General features: G+C 39.6%; 1 protein-coding gene across 4 annotated transcripts in view; it reads left to right on the top strand.

The window, feature by feature from the left end:
* The window catches only part of cacna1db (calcium channel, voltage-dependent, L type, alpha 1D subunit, b), a 66,551-nt gene that overhangs the window by 4,185 nt on the left and 45,853 nt on the right, over window positions 1–16,513 (top strand). The gene's annotated exons all lie outside the window — the stretch shown is intronic.

Raw genomic sequence — 16,513 nt, 5'->3', positions numbered from 1 at the left:
TGTGCTGCTATTTGCTCATGCCACTGTTTGTCATCAGCTGACACAAAAAAGCTCGACTCAACACCTTTGTATGAGTGTAATTGGCTTGACGTGTGAACTGCGTCAGAGGGTTTTCCCGGCAATATTTGGATGGATGTTTAATTGTCTTTTTGACGCACACATTTACTGGTACACACATGCACACAATACACACACCCAGCCGGTCATCCCCCTTGTGTGTCAGCAGCTCCCTGTGGTGTGAGAGCAGCACTGAGTTAAAAAGACAGAAAGGCAGTGAGAGATGAAACCCAGTTTGTTTTGGTGCCAAAATTACAGTGTAATCTGACAGCATCAAACTATTGACAACATAAGAATTATTACCGTTGAGTACAATACCATGTATGAATCCAACTCAGAGTTGATTGCACAATACACTCAAATGATGTTCCTGTTGAAATCTACAACAAAGCAAGCAGTAAGCGAAAGAAACCCACAGTTTTCTTCTGTTTATGTCTTTTGCTTACCACACACAAATTGATGAGAATGATCAAGAATCCCTCCAATATACTATATTTAGACACAAAGACTATATGAACATGACAGGAAAGTCATGCTGGGATTTGGTATCAAAATGTTTTGACATTTGGCTTTTTTTTGTTGTTGCGGGAATAGTGTTTTTGGCACTTGTGAAGAGCTTCTGTTCTGCAAACTGCTCAGAAACCCTCTTTTAGTCACTGGTCACCTTAGCAGGCCTGCTAGCGTTCATTTAGTCGTTTACATTTGTGCCTTTCCTAATGTGACCTGTCGAATGAAGAAACTGGTTGTCAGCGTAACTTCTCAACTGGAGCAGAGGTCTAATCAGCCAGTGTAACAGCAAATACCTGTGAGTGTGTGTCTTCAGATCTGTTTTATGCTGCATTCCAGTAATAATCAGCTAGTTTCTTAGATGTTTAGGTGAAACCAGATACAAACACATAAGTTCATCCACTTTCTTTATTTTCAATAAAGACTAAATTAAAAAGGTACAATTGGGTTTTTCCTTGCAGCTTTTTTGCCACTTCTTTACACTTTACAGGTTTTTAACAAAGATTCATGTTATTAGCATGTAGCTTTTTAGCTTGGTCAACCGTTTATTATTCAGTTTTCTTATTGTTGTTGGGGTGGTTTGATAGTCAACAAAATGTGAAACTTTGTCACAGGGAGATCTCCCCCCGTTTACAACCGACAGTCGGCATTGGATTATTTTCACCATGACCACCAATGTTCAAATCGTAACGAAGTCGTAACTTCAACCCTAAAAGTCTAGAGCTAGATTTTTGTGTTTGTAGTCATAACAAAATAGAATAAATAAATGATAGGCACATGTTTAAATTAAACCCAGAATTTAGATGAAATATATCTACAAAGAAAGCTTGTGCTCTAGTAAATATGTGAGTTTATTCACTTTGCTTCAACAAAAATAATTTCCCCGCATATCGTATGTTGCCAAAACAGCAGCATACGTTTTTTTGTAGAGCAATGCCATTAGAAAACCAACATTATCTTTTCTTTGAGGCTGGCAAGCTTCATTGGGGATTTTATGTGTGTGTGTGTGCGTGTGTGTGTGTGTGTGTAGTGAGAGACAGACACTGAAACGTAGCATTTTCCCTCAACAGATGGGGATTATTCACGCTGTCCTTGTCATCATTCACTGCATAATGTACAGTATGTGTGTGTGTGTGTGTGTGTGTGTGTGTGTGTGTGTGTGTGTGTGCAGCTTTTTGTATCTCTGTAGGAGTCACATGACACGCTGCTCTTTTCTGCTTTCGCAGATGAGATGTCTCAGGTCATTGTGGTCGTACTGGTAGTTTACGAGGATATTCAGCACAGAATTGTATCCAAAATAATTTTTAGTCCAGTCCATAAATGCACTCTTTGTCAGTCAAACTTTTTTTATTTATAGAAAAATGGTTAAGTAATGCTCTTCACAAAACCAATATTTTAAAGGTGTCAGTGTCCATAGCAACTTCTCAAACTCCTCCCGCAGCATAATCCATTTCTGCTCCGTCCACCCTGTGATCCTCACACACAACGGATCGCATTTGAGTAAAAATGTGCCAAATAAAGCTAAACTTCAATGTGTTGCTATGTAAGGAAACATAGTTGTGCGCAACTGAATATACATTTAAAGAACTTTAAGAACGTATATATATATATATACTAGAGAGGCAAAAAGTTATTTAAAAGAATAACTCATTCAAGTTCTGGGGAACACAGGTTTCCTCTCTCACCACGGTAGTATTTCCACAACCACTGCTTCCTTTTTTAGAGCGCATGTAGGTGTTGTTTGATCGGCTCCTTTGTAACAAAACATGGGGCCGAGGAGAAAAACAGACTGCTCGGGGAACACAAGAATTCCTCGTGTGAACTTGCTATAGCAATGTGTAGAAAATGGTTTCATTATTTGTTTTCTGGTCTCAATTCTTATGACATTATAGCCACAATGCACTTTAGCAATACTCCAAATGGGGTCCCTTGTGGATTCTGTTGTTACGTAGTAAAGTAGATTTCACGCTAAAGCTTTTAAATTGACATACAATGCTGCTTTTCTACGTTTTAGTCTATTAAACACCAATTTACATTACTGAGCTCACAAACGGGATTACCACACAAAGGAAACACAATTGGAACAATAATGTGGGAATCACAAAGTGTTCACTGTGTTTGATGACATTTGTGCTGAACTTGACGGGTAAATGAATTAAAGTACAAATGTCTGAATGAAAGTAATCTAATAATGTGTTTGGGGTGATTTGGAAAGCGTATGTGCAGCGATATAAACATATTTGATCTCCAGTTAAATCCAACACATTTCAACGTTTGGCGAGATGGTAGTTCTGTTGCTCTGTTTTACAAAAGAATATTCATCCCATGCATACGAGTAGAACAATCATTTATGAATGTTGTTGAACTCGTAAGTGTTTTCAGTGACAAAACTTCACTGTTAGTGTGTACTGTGCGACCATGTATTTGAGTATGTTTTACTTTATATAAGAGACTGTGTGTGTGTGTGTGTGTGTGTGTGTGTGTGTGTGTGTGTGTGTGTGTGTGAGGGGCTGAGGAAATGTTGTTGTGTGTGTCCGAGTTGTGTGTGTGGAGGTTCAGGGATTAATCTTGGTAGTGGATTAGTCCTCAGTCAATGAATTGAGGTTGCAGAGAGAGAGAGGGGAAAGAGAGAGATAGGGCGGGAGCTTTCAAGTCCATCCATCTACCCGTCTGTCTGTCTGTCTGTCTGTCTAGATGTTCTATATCAGATTTAGCTACTTTCAATTAGGCATTAGCGTCAGCTCATGTCGATGTTGCTCATGAAATAGATGCTACCAAGTCATCCCAAATGTAACATGCAAGAAGCAATTTGAAATCGACCATGAAGGCCTGCAGCTTTCTTATTGGTGATCTTTTGCTTTGTTGACTTCTCCCACTCTTGTTCATCTCTCCATTACTCTCAGATTACTGAATCTGTCCACTTAACAACCTCAGTCTCCTCCTACGTTTACCATTCATGTTTTCCTCTTTGTCTTCTCTGCTATCAGTTCGTCTACCCAGCCTTCTCTTCCGGTGCAGAATGGAAATTGATTAATATCTCATTAAGCCGGTTAGTGATTTAGCAGATTTATGACGGACCCTTTGACCAGTGGGCGACTAACACACACTTCTGATCAGCTCATAATGCCGTGAGAGCTCTGTATGAATCTGCTGTATGAGTGTAGAAGAAAGAGGTGACCACCTTAAAGGCATGCTCAGTCAGGGAAAACTGACTTGGACATTATAATCATGCTATAAAGTCGAACGTGATTGAGTGTGTAGTTTAAACCCAACCTGAGAATAGATTTAGATTATTAGATACATCATGTGAAAAAGCTTCAGACAATCGTCTCTTTTATATTACTAATGTGCAACGGAGCATCTTCTAGGACTTTATAGCAATGTTGTCAAAAGATCAGAATTGACTTTTCATCCAAATTCAGTCGAACGCTGTAATGTCTGTTTCCAAAACATAATGGCAATAACCACAAACGTCTGCTCCATGAAATCTATTTTCTAATATCACCCTGAAGCATTTATTCTTTACATTAGATTGCTTGCATTACATTTAATTTAGCTGATGCTTTTATCCAAAACAACATAGCATTCAACCGTGAGTACACACACTCAGAACAACTCATGTTCCACTTAAAGTAATGTCTTTCTAAAGTTGGTTGGCAACAAAGAGGCAACATTAATATGTTTGATAACATCTCGTCAATTATGGAGCAATATGGACTCAAGAATGTAAAACCACTACATTTCAAATAAAATGAGAATTAATTTTATTGAGTCAAATTGTGTCTGGTGTTTTAAAATATATCAAATCTTTTGAGGCATTTTAGATCTCAAGCTGATTTTCTTATGATGTTTGAGTGACAATGCATCACATAATTTTTATGATATGAAAAAAAGATGTTGCCACATTGCTTAGCTCATATGAACGCCTGCTGTTTGCAGAACCTGGCATGGAGTGTAGGAGATAGCTGTGATAGTTATAAAATACATTATAAGTGAGCTATTTAAGGCTAATCTAAAGGGACATTTTATTCTGTGGATGAGTAATTATAAGAAGAATTGTTTATAGTCTTATTCTCAGACAAATAACCAGCTAACCTCACTGGTTGTGTTTGCATTCTGTCCTCATTTTTGGAGTTTATTTTAACTTCATGTGGGTGAGCCTTCACATGAACAGCATGAGTCAGAGATCAAATGTTTTGGCTAATGCAGGATTGGATATCGGAGTTGAAGGCATGGTAACAAGCCACATTATATTTTGATTAAAACTATAGACTCTGCAGAAGGGATGTTTCACTGTGCCTGAGTCCTGGCACCAAGTCAAAACACACAGCAGCAAACATCCAGACTTCACCCTCGTTCTATTAACTTCACATGTAAAACTAATTATCATAAACTTGCCTGCTGTCGGCGACATCTCCCAGCTCAAGAGTAGCTTTGGCAATTTTGAACAAATTTCAGAGTCCTTGTCTGAGTGATTTGTCTCCAACCAATGATCAGATGTCCTGGTTGGTGGCGGCATATTAAACCTGGATGTTCGTGCAGAGGGCCTTTTGTTTCTCATTAGTTTCAGTGACGTGCAGTGAGGGTTGGAGTTGGGGAGGCACTGACTCACAAGTCAGATTTACAAACATACAGAAGGATGCCAATAGGATAGGATGGGAGAATAGGAGAGAATAGGAGCGTTTGAATATGTTTCACGTCAGTGTCAGCTGCAGCTGACAACCCGACTTAGAGAAGACCGGACCCGGCGCGACAGGGGCTGCTACCGTCCCGGACCCCGGTGCGACGCGGGCCGTTACCGGCTCCTTCGGGCAAGCGGTCTTCAGACCGGCCCCGTTACCGGCCTCACACCGCCCCTTTTCTTTTCCTCCGCAGAGTTTAGAAATTCAAATATGCTTAAATTCAGCGGGAAAGCAATAAAACAATAACACAAGCACACGTGTATAAACGATAAAACTAAAATACGCGTATAAGCAAAGTATTCGTAATACGTCAAACACGTAATCAGGAAGAGAATACGTTTCTAGTCAACGTAATAGTTCTGGGGGACCGTAATTTGTAGGAGACATGGTTGGTTGCAGTACATCTTACTTTTACTGGCAAGTAATCCTCAAATCCTCCATTTTCAGGGCGAAAAATGACAACTTCCAGCGTTGCATTTCTTGTTGTGGTCGTGGTGTTGTTTTTTTTCTTTCTTTTACACACTTTTCGAGTTCACCGGACAGCGGGCTCACTATCGCCCCCTTCCTTGAGGCACAGGTACTGTCTGCCTCACGGCGACCATTTTCACCGTGGATTTATGTCAGATCAATAAGACGTAAATATTACACACATACGTGAAATACATTACTAAACACCATGGAAATTAAGACCTAGAATAAAAGTGTCCGTAACCATCATATTGGAAATATACATAGAAATGGGAACAGGCACGCGCCATTTGCACGCGCTCAATCCAGTTTGTGAGTGATTGCGCAATCGGAAGTTAGGCACAGCTGGTCTGTGCCTCACCGCTCGTCTCCCTTGTATTTGAACAGGAAATACAGAATTTCCACGATTTTGACAATGAAAATGATGAAAATACATTAGGAACCACACCAAAATCATAGACTAGAGGACATATATTAATACTTATGTTATTTTATTATTTAAAATTTTCCTTCTCATGATGACAGAGAGAGAGAGAAAGAGAGAGAGAGAGAGAGAGGGAGAGAGAGAGAGAGAGAGAGAGAGAGAGAGAGAGAGAGAGAGAGAGAGAGAGAGAGAGAGAGAGAGAGAGATTTTACAGACATGCACTTCACGTTTATGGTGGTATTATTAAGTTTATTAATTAAGAGAGTGGTAAGGCGTTGTGTTGTCATATGAGGATCCTTTTGACTGCACGTTGCTCCTTACGTTGCTCCTCACATTGCTCCTCATATTGCCCCTTGCACATTGCTCCTCACTCTCACATGTTTGAGTTGGTCGTGTAACAGTAATCATGAGACCTGGACGCTTTAAGTAGGGCAGACTAATACAAAACAGCAGAACAGGAGAGAGTTCATTCAGTTCTGTGTGTGTGTGTGTGTGTGTGTGTGTGTGTGTGTGTGTGTGTGTGTGTGTTATGTAGCAGCCAGTCAAAGCTATAGATTATATGTTATGACCTCAGAGGATGATGCATATGTAAAAACGGCTGTGTGTTTGTATGCGTAAATGAGTGTGTGTGAATCTAAACATATGCCTGTGTTTTTATCTGGAGCTTCCACACACAGTCTGCACACACTTGTGTATATGTGCATGTATCGTAATAGTATCATGTATGTCGTCTGTTTTTATGTTTCTGCGTATTTGATTCTGCAACAGAATGTCATGTTGCGTCATTTTCCCTCTCAGTCAGGGATTAAAGGTTTAAAGAGGAAGGGACTTTCAGTGAAATCATATATAACACATTTTTACAAAACATCAGTTTGATTATTTTATGTGGTTCTGTGGATGTTCGCCACATTGTGACACATATTGGAAGAAATATCTGGTTGTAATGCTGATTTCAGTAATATTTTGAACAGCACCGGGTATCAGCTGTCATCCTCTAAAACTAAAGAGAAAGAGGGAGAGAGAGAAAGAAAGAGATCAATTAATTGTATTGGTGATCGGGCGAGAGCAGCGTGTGGCTGGTTGTTGACCTAGCAAGATGTCAGCCTTTAGGGCAGTATTTCGACACAAACATACACAGTCAAACATACAGTGAACGCATGCATTGACTTCCAACTTCATTAATTTCGTAATCATTTCTGCCTTTAGTCTGACTGCGTGACTCCATATTCATGTGTATAATGTATGCGTGCGGTTGTGAGGAGGGATAGGTGTCTTGATGTGAGCGTGCAGGATGTGAGGTGAAGCCCTCTCATTAACAACCAGCCACAGGAAAACAATGGATGCTGTGTTTGAATATGACATTGTTTTTTATTGAAAGATTGTTTCTGGGTTTCAGTGAGGACAGCCGAGTCTCGCCTGCGAATCACAGAACTCATAAAAATAAACATGTCTTGCCATTCCTGTTATAAAGGTATTAAAAAAATAAATAAATTCCCAGCACATCTTGTGGTCAGTGTTTCAGCGAAATCAAAGACGAGTATTGCGTTCCCTCCAAGTGCCGGTTGTTTTTTTGTTTTGTTTGTTGGTCCAATGCCGTGTGCGTCAGTTGGTGGTGACAGTCAGGAGAGGACATCATACGCCGGTGTGTAAAGATGCTTTCCTTCTGATCAAGTCGCTGCCTGTTGTTCTTCTGCAGATTTTCATGAAGATTGCAATATTTTACAACCACTGTCAGGACTTTTAACAGTCAGTAGATGTTATATTAGTCACTCCTTCAACTTTTGGGGGGTAAGAAAGATCAAAAAACCTTTGAGAGAGTTTTCACATGAGCTTCCTAAAACCCATAACGATTAGAATTGCAATGTGAAAATAAACAGTTACTGTAGGAGGTTTTCACACATTTTCACAAGAACTATTTAAATTAAATAATGCAATAACTCAAAATGCAACAAGAGAATCACGAAAATAGAGAGGTGAATAAACTATATACAAACTGTATACAATATAAACATTACAATAATTTACACCTCTCAAGTGAAATGTGCAAAGTCCAGAGCTATATATAGGTATAAAGCAAAATATACATATTGACATAATAAAGCACTGCAGTACTACATACTAATGCAGTTTTACATATACACACGTGTGTTAATATAAGTTTTTGTGGTTCATTTAATAGAAATCAAATTAAATAGTGTCATATGTAAATATGACACAATTACATTTTTGGGGTAACATAACTGAGACACACACTGAGACAGGCCTTTTATTGTCCATCCAACACAGGCCAAAGTCAGAATGGCTGATGAACCTTTTCATCAGGTCCTCTCATTGTTTTTCTAAATAGCACTTGGTGTTCCATTACTTGTTCCCATAAAGGGAAGAGAATGAAACAGCAGGCGGCTTTTTCCACACTGTGATCAGAAAACAAGCGTCAATGCTGCCCACACACTTGCCTTCAACACAAATAGAACAAGTCCTACAATTAGTTCATTAAGATCTCACTGAATTAAAAAGACACTACGGGGAATATGAGTGGATAAAACTCAACACTCGATGATATTTCTATAAGTCTAAGCCTATATGTAGGAGACTTTGGAGGGTTGAGCTCATGTCTTGATTTGCCAGATTGGCAGAAACCTGCAGCGTTGATGCACTGATGGAGAGATAAAGGAAGTGGAGAAATAAATGGATGGAGAGCTAAATGGATGAAGAGTGGGTGGGACAGTGTGAAGAACACCACTGTTAATATTCTTAAAGCTTCATTTACCCTGTTGGCTTACAGTCTGTTGAAGCTCACTCACTTTCCACTGTCAGGTCTATGTGTGCGTTGGCGTGTGTGTGTGTGTTTGTTTACCACACCATGAGCAGGAAGGAAGATTCATGCGTGAATGTTGCGCAAATGATTTGGCAACCTTCTGTGCTGTTAACAAAGAGACTGCAGTATGTTCAAGGTTGTCATCATGTGTGTGTGTGTGTGTGTGTGTGTGTGTGTGTGTGTGTGTGTGTGTGTGTGTGTGTGTGTGTGTGTGTGTGTGTGTATGTATGTGAGTGTGTGTGTGTTGGTGTTAGTCCTGAAGTGTGTAATACTAATAACAAATGAAAAGCTATGTATCTATCTAATCTGTGAAACAACATTTATCAACCATCACAGGTTTTGCTGCACTAATTATGCTGTCTTTTAATTTGTATTCATCTCTTTAACATCTCTATGATCTAGCTTGACTTTTTAATGGCAAACTCGATTTGTATATGACTATTGTATCATTATAATTAAGTACCTATGACCTATGTCATGTGTTTAATTGACTGTAATATCCAAAAAGCTTTCTGGTTATTTTATCCATTGGTCGTGCAGAAGATCACAATTATTAATTTTTTAATGTGTAATACAATTACTCCCACCACCAACAAACCCTTTTTACATCAGACAAGACTTGTCATTGCAGAACTGATGAAATTAACAATGGCTCAGTCCCATTTAGTGTCCGAGTGAAATATTCCAGCAAGACATCATGCACCATACCAGAACCCTGAAACTGCTCTCCTGACTGGAATGCAGCCATCGTTGACTTTATTACATACACCTGTGATTTTCCTGTTGCGACGTGTCAAAAGGCCAAACAGTCTATACATATACCATTAATAAAGCTGTATCATAGTTTCAGGCTTACACATGTAAACAAATATATCATTTTTGTGTGATCTTTGTGCAGTTGTTCTGTTTATATCTGGGTGTAAAAGTTGCCTCAGGCCATCTGTGATCATACAGTTGTATGAGAGGCCCCTTTGTTGTGAGTCACGTCCTTCCTTCTCTGAGCTGTCACTCCTCTTCATCATTATCATGTATTAAATATAGAAAACATGCTCACAAATATAAAGTCTGACAAATTCAAACTCTCATTGAAGAGGAATGAAATATTGGTTTCAGTGGTTGAGAGCCAAATGTGCCTCAGAAAATGCATTTCTGATGTTTTACCCCCAAAAATATATATTTTTAAATAACATTAATAAAAAATATAATATAAACAAGGACACACAGACAAACGTGTGAGCGTGTCCTAACGTTATGCAACTGTTTGTGTGTTTTAAATGGAGCCCAGGGGCTTTAAAGGTTTTTAGGCCGCCGGGTGACAGATGCCCAGATGTAAGGAGGCCTGTTGGACAGACTGCTTAGCACCCAAAGGCCCAGGGACCACAAACACTGCAGGGAATGTGGAACACAAACACATAAACACACAATTGCAAACACTCTCACTCCTTCTCTCACTTACGCTCTGTCTCTCTCTCTCTCTCACACACACACACACACACACACACACACACACACACATTCCAAAACCACATTTCGTTCAGACATTAGCCACAGAGCACCCTTAATGAATGCAGTGTTAAGCCTTGTGCTCCAGACTGAAGGACTGAAACGCAGCAGTCTGCTGAACTTAACCCAAATTGCTGTCTGGTGAGAAACTCATTGATTGAATTTAAATAAAACCCGAGATGCAAAGAGCAAATCATACTCGCACATGTTTAAGCACAAAGTGAGGCTCAGGTTAGCACTCCACGTGAACCCGTCTTCGATGGACACGGCCAGCTGTTGTGTTTGATGTGAGGAAAAAGAAAACACATTTTTATAATATAGTAATATTATAAGGCTGATTTCTCCAGCTGTTGTTGTTGTTGTTGTTGTTGTTTAGAAATAGCAGTAAGTAGGAAGAAACACAAAAATCCAAAATGTTTTGGTTCTGTTTTAGTAACTTTTCGTCATTCAATAACTCAAAAGTTTGGATGTATTGGTTTTTATATTCTGAATTAATCATCATTATTCCAGTCATCACCCTTTAAAAATGTGATTTTAAAGCAAACATTTTTGCTACAATTCTTTGTTTGAAATGATGAATGTGTATTATTCAAACTGTTCAAAATGAATAATGAAAGTGGCAGTAGATTGAATGACCAGGAAATGATGATGAGGAGCTTATCTGTTACAGCTAAGCAGGTTTATGGCTTGTGAAATTGATGACAACTTAAATCTCTCTGTAGCTTGCAACAGTTTTCTTCTTGACAGCATGAGGTTTTGTTCTCAAAAACTAACATTCAAAGTGAAACTAAAACTAATTGCATCTGAAATATGAATTAAAAAGGAAAATATTTGCCTGGCCTGGATAAGATTCTTCACAAAAACCGACGGTGGGAATACAACTGCATTTCAAATTGACTTTACTCGTATAAAAAATTTACTTTTAATAATATATTTTGACATTTTAAATTGCCGTGCTTTCAAATGAAAGAGTATCTCCTCTATCATCATTACCGCATCCTCAGCTGTGGCCCGCTGCACTCATTTATATTTTCACTGCAACATCAACTTGGCCCTACAATATTGCAGACCCACGATAAGCTAATCCTTGACCTCCAGTTGACCTCCAGTTGTAATTTGCACATGGAATAAAACCCTCTAGTGTATTTATAATATATAAATTTAATAAAAATAGGGCTGAAATAACAGGACTTTAGCTCGGATGGAAAAAGAAACAGGTTACTCTGCATATTGTATCATTACAAAATGCAAATGTGTGTTGTGAGGATGCTCGTGCTAAAGTTGCCGTCCATGTCCCGCACATGCGTCTTAACGTGTTCGTGTTCATCGTGCTGCTCCTTCACGTCATTTTCCATACAGCCCAGCCTGCTGCCGTGACAACTGTGACCATGGAGACTTGTGGAGTATCGGACGAAAAGGCTCTCGACGGGAGAGAGAAGAGGTGGAGAGGAGATCAAGTGGGACAAGAAATGGAGCAGAGAGCAGAGAGCACAGGAGAGGGCAGAGGAGTGCAAGGAGATAATAAGGGGACGAAAACAAGAGGATGACTTAAGGAGGGAGGAATGGAGAGTTTAAGATTGTAGGTGACAGATGAGAGAGGAGACCAAGGACAGGATAAGAGAGGGAAGATTTAAAGAGGAGGAGAGAAGGATAGGTGAAACTAGAGCAGCAGAGGAGGGATGAATAAGTAAAAGGGAAAAGAGATGAACTTTCTTCTTTCTCTCATCCTCTGTTTTGAATGAGACCTGCAGTTAATCTGTTATTAACATGTTTAAACTCATTCAGCTGCTAATTAAAGTCATGCTGTGTTGAGCAGCTTTGATCAGCAGCAGTAATGTGTGTGTATGTGTGTGTGTGTGTGTGTGTGTGTGTGTGTGTGTGTGTGTGTGTGTGTGTGTGTGTGTGTGTGTGTGTGTGTGTGTGTGTGTGTGTGTGTTTGTCTTATCACTTACTGACGGACAGATGAAGCCATGTCAAGCTACACATGACTGTTTACGTTTTATAGCGAGGCTATAAAGTCTTAATACCAACTCTGGATTAGTAAGTAGCTCTTGGTGGTCAGCCAGTAACGATGTTGGCCGCCTTGGCTATGCTCGCTGTTTTGGCATCAGGATTATGAATATCCACAACTAAAAATAGACACTAGCTATATGGTCGTGATTGGAAAACCAGTGGAGAGAACAGGAAGGCACAGAGGCTGAACCATCAATAACGCTGTCTGGACTGATGCTGCTAGAAGTTAGAAGAGATTGAAAGATCAGTGCTGGATGATGATCATCTTTATATGATGTTCAAGTGAAGCTACCTGGATACTGGGTTTGATGCATATGTTGAACATGGAATCAAGTACAAATAGATTTGTGACCAGGATGCTTATAGTTTTCTTTCTTTCAAAATGAACTATGAATAATGGTTCTAAAATCAGTACGTATCAGTAAGTAAGTCAAATTGACACCATCAATAATGGTTTATAGGTAACTGTATGCATCAATCTAAATCAGTGGTATAGCAAGGGAATGATAGCAACAATGATGAAATGCTACATTATCCCCTGTAGACTCGTTTAGGTTCCTGATGCAAATCAAACCTTAGAGGAGAACTCTAAATGTCAAAAATGAGTCAGGATCCCTGCAATGTGGTCATCTTAATTCATGTGCTATTATCTAGATGAAGGTTGAGTTGTATGAACCCACAGACGTCTTTTGTATGAGATGAAATGACTACCCGGGATGAAACTAATGTTTGAATTAGGTCACACGCTGCAAGTTAATTTGTGGAATCAATCTTGAGTTAGAACATATTTTTTTTTAATTCAACACAGTTCAAAACAGTTCGTAGTTATGATGATGACGCACTCAAAAGTGTCCTAACAAGGAAAATATCAGGACAGCTTTGCACATCATTTGTGGGACCACATCCTAAGCAGTGAACAGAATAAGACATTTCCCAATATAAGGAAATACGTTGATAAAAAGTCCAGGCGGTGGTGTAGTGGCTCGCACTGACGCCTCACAGTGAGAGGATCTGGGTTTCGGATCCCGGACTGGCGGGGAGAGGGCGAGTGAGGGCGAGGGCGAGGTAGATAAAATGGGTATTTCAGCAAATCTAATGAATCAAAGTTGTGGTTTTGGCATCAGATAAGATGTTTATTTACACAATTCATCCTTCTTTTTTACAACGTCCTGTAATAAGTAACAATCTTTTCCCAGCAGCAAACAACCAGATTATACTGTAAACAAAAAGGGTACTTCATTTTTAAAGTGGCTTGTCTTTGGTCAGTTATAAGTTTATATCTGGCAATATGACTGTCACCTTGCTTTGACCACATTTCTCTTTTGTGTCGCCGCTTGCTTCCCTGACTTTTGGTTGTAAATGTAAAAGACTTATCAGGTTACTAATTAGCACTTAGAAATTACAGTGCTCTCCTTCGTGCTGATATTTCATGCCATCTACAGCCAACATGATATCATAGGACATCTATACCCGGAGATGAGAGAGATATGAAGATGGCGAGAGAGAGAGACAGAGAGAGAGAGAGAGAGAGAGAGAGAGAGAGAGAGAGAGAGAGAGAGAGAGAGAGAGAGAGAGAGAGAGAGAGAGGAATAGGGAGAGACGTGAGAGAAGCAGACATGCTGGAGAAGAGAAGTGGGAAGCTGACTGTAAAGCACTTGCTTCCCTTCTCTGTTATATGAGTGCTTCAGGACAAAGTACGTCGATTAACAGTCGTCCTTTTTACAGGCAGGTAACAGGTAACAAGCAGTAGGTAGGAAGTGGAAACAGGATGCTGCATGTGGATTCAAAATCCTATACTATTTTTTCAGGATTTCATGTGATCATTTAGAGTTTTTTCATTTTCACATACTGTATGACTTGCAATCTTCCAATCTTTACATGTATGCACCATGTGCAGCTCCAACCTGCAGCAACAGGAGAGGTGAAGATAAATAACCTCTCACCCATATAACCAAGGCAGTTTTCCTGAATATGCCTGAAGAGAGAGAGAGAGAGAGAGAGAGAGAGAGAGAGAGAGAGAGAGAGAGAGAGAGAGAGAGAGAGAGAGAGAGAGAGAGAGAGAGAGATGGACACTCGAGCAAAGGAGACCTGATTCCTCTGTTTACAGCCCAGGATGTAATCTATAAATGTGTGTGTGTGTGTGTGTGTGTGTGTGTGTGTGTGTGTGTGTGTGTGTGTGTGTGTGTGTGTGTCATGATAATTCTTGGTCTTGGAAATTGAGCACATCTAAATTTAGAACAACACATATAACAGGTACATGTAAAAATGGCTTCAACATCACTTCTTGACTCGGCAGATACAGTAGATGTAAGGACAAGAGGTGATGGAGGAGATGCTGTTCACCCTGTGGTCGTGTTCTGGAGCAATCAGCATGAATATCCTCAGCCTCTCTGGCCTTTATTAATCTTATTAGGACCAATGGGAACACAGGCTAACAGGAGCTGATGAGCCTGTCTCTGGCTGCCTGGCTGATTCACCTACATGCACTCGTTCACATGCACATGGCCTCACAGATACGAGCACCCTGACAGAATCACACTGACACGCTCTTGTGCGAGCGTACACCGACATCCACAGAAATATATTCATAACACTTTGGGTTTTCCGAGAAAGTTGGTGGGCAGATAAAGAAACTGGCCGAGAGGAAGAGCTGAGGCCCCGTCAACAACAACTCGAACGCATCGAGGTGAAAATACAAGCCGAGCTCGCAAATATCAGATTTCAGAGTACAGCTTAGCTCTTCACAATCAGAGCTGATTCTTTGCTCCTGTGAGTTTTAACATAATCTGTTGTGCAGGTGATTATGCAGGTGATTATGACACATTATGTAAATCTTGTTGCCTTTTCCTCATTTTACCTCATTTTTAATGGGGCTGTGATTATTACCATGATGCGAAAATAGGAAGTCTGATCCGTCAGTGCATGGCTCTGTGAAAGTGTGTGTGTTCAATAGATGGCAATATCATATATATATATATATATATATATATATATATATATATATATATATATATATATATATATATATATATATATATATATATATATATATATGTGGATTGCTAAGAACATTTCGTAGATATTCTTTATGACTATTACGTTATTACATCCCCATCTTCTTTATGACTATTACATCCCCATCAGCCTCAGCTTTACTTTTACCACATAGATGCTAACGTGGCTGAAGACTACAGTTTTCTTTTTAAAAAGTGGAAAAATGTCTCCTGACGTCAGCAGAGGAGGTTGCTGATTCAGTGGAGGAGCTCTCTCTCTCTCTCTCTCTCCACTATGAACCTTGATTAATCAAGTCAATGCAAAATATGACATGTTTTACTTTCATCATTTGGACTAATTGTTAAGATGTAGCGTATAGGCGTAATGGCAAAAATACAGTACATGTATATCCCATCTTCTAGTTAACTGTAGGAAGATATTTTATAAAAGATAAATAAACACAGTCACTGTCAATATTTACTACATGTTCAAAATGCATGAAAATAAGAGTACAAATTAAAAATTATCAAACAAATGATGGTCCTCCAGAATGGGAGAGTAGATCTCTGTACAGCTCTGAGGTCCTGAGAAGACGACCTGCGCTCTTCTGGTCTTTATTAACAGTTTATTTCAGTGTCTGAAGAATTTATTCATGTGAAAATCTAGTTCATGAGGTTTCTGATCATATTTAATGCAACTTGTTTGCTAATCCTTGCAAATGAAGATTGTTTAAAAACATGTTCTGTAAGATCAACTTCCTGTTTACATCACATGACTTGCAGCTCTTGTTCACAGACAGAGTATTATGGGATGCCACAGTACCTGTTGGGGTGGGGTGGATGATAGTGAACACACGCACACACACACACACACACACACACACACACACACACACACACACACACACACACACACACACACACACACACAGCCACATGGCATTGAGTGTTATGTCAGCTTGTGTTATCATCAATGGGTAGTGACATCGCGTGACCCTGCATCTGCTGTGTGTGTGTGTGTGTGTGTGTGTGTGTGTGTGTGTGTGTG

Source organism: Clinocottus analis, unplaced genomic scaffold (genome assembly GCF_023055335.1).
Source record: "Clinocottus analis isolate CAN_PGR_092001 unplaced genomic scaffold, fCliAna1.0.p SCAF_4, whole genome shotgun sequence".
Classification (NCBI taxonomy): Eukaryota; Metazoa; Chordata; class Actinopteri; order Perciformes; family Cottidae; genus Clinocottus; species Clinocottus analis.
The sequence above is the reverse complement of the archived record's forward strand: the minus strand, read 5'-3'. Positions and strand labels throughout refer to the sequence as shown.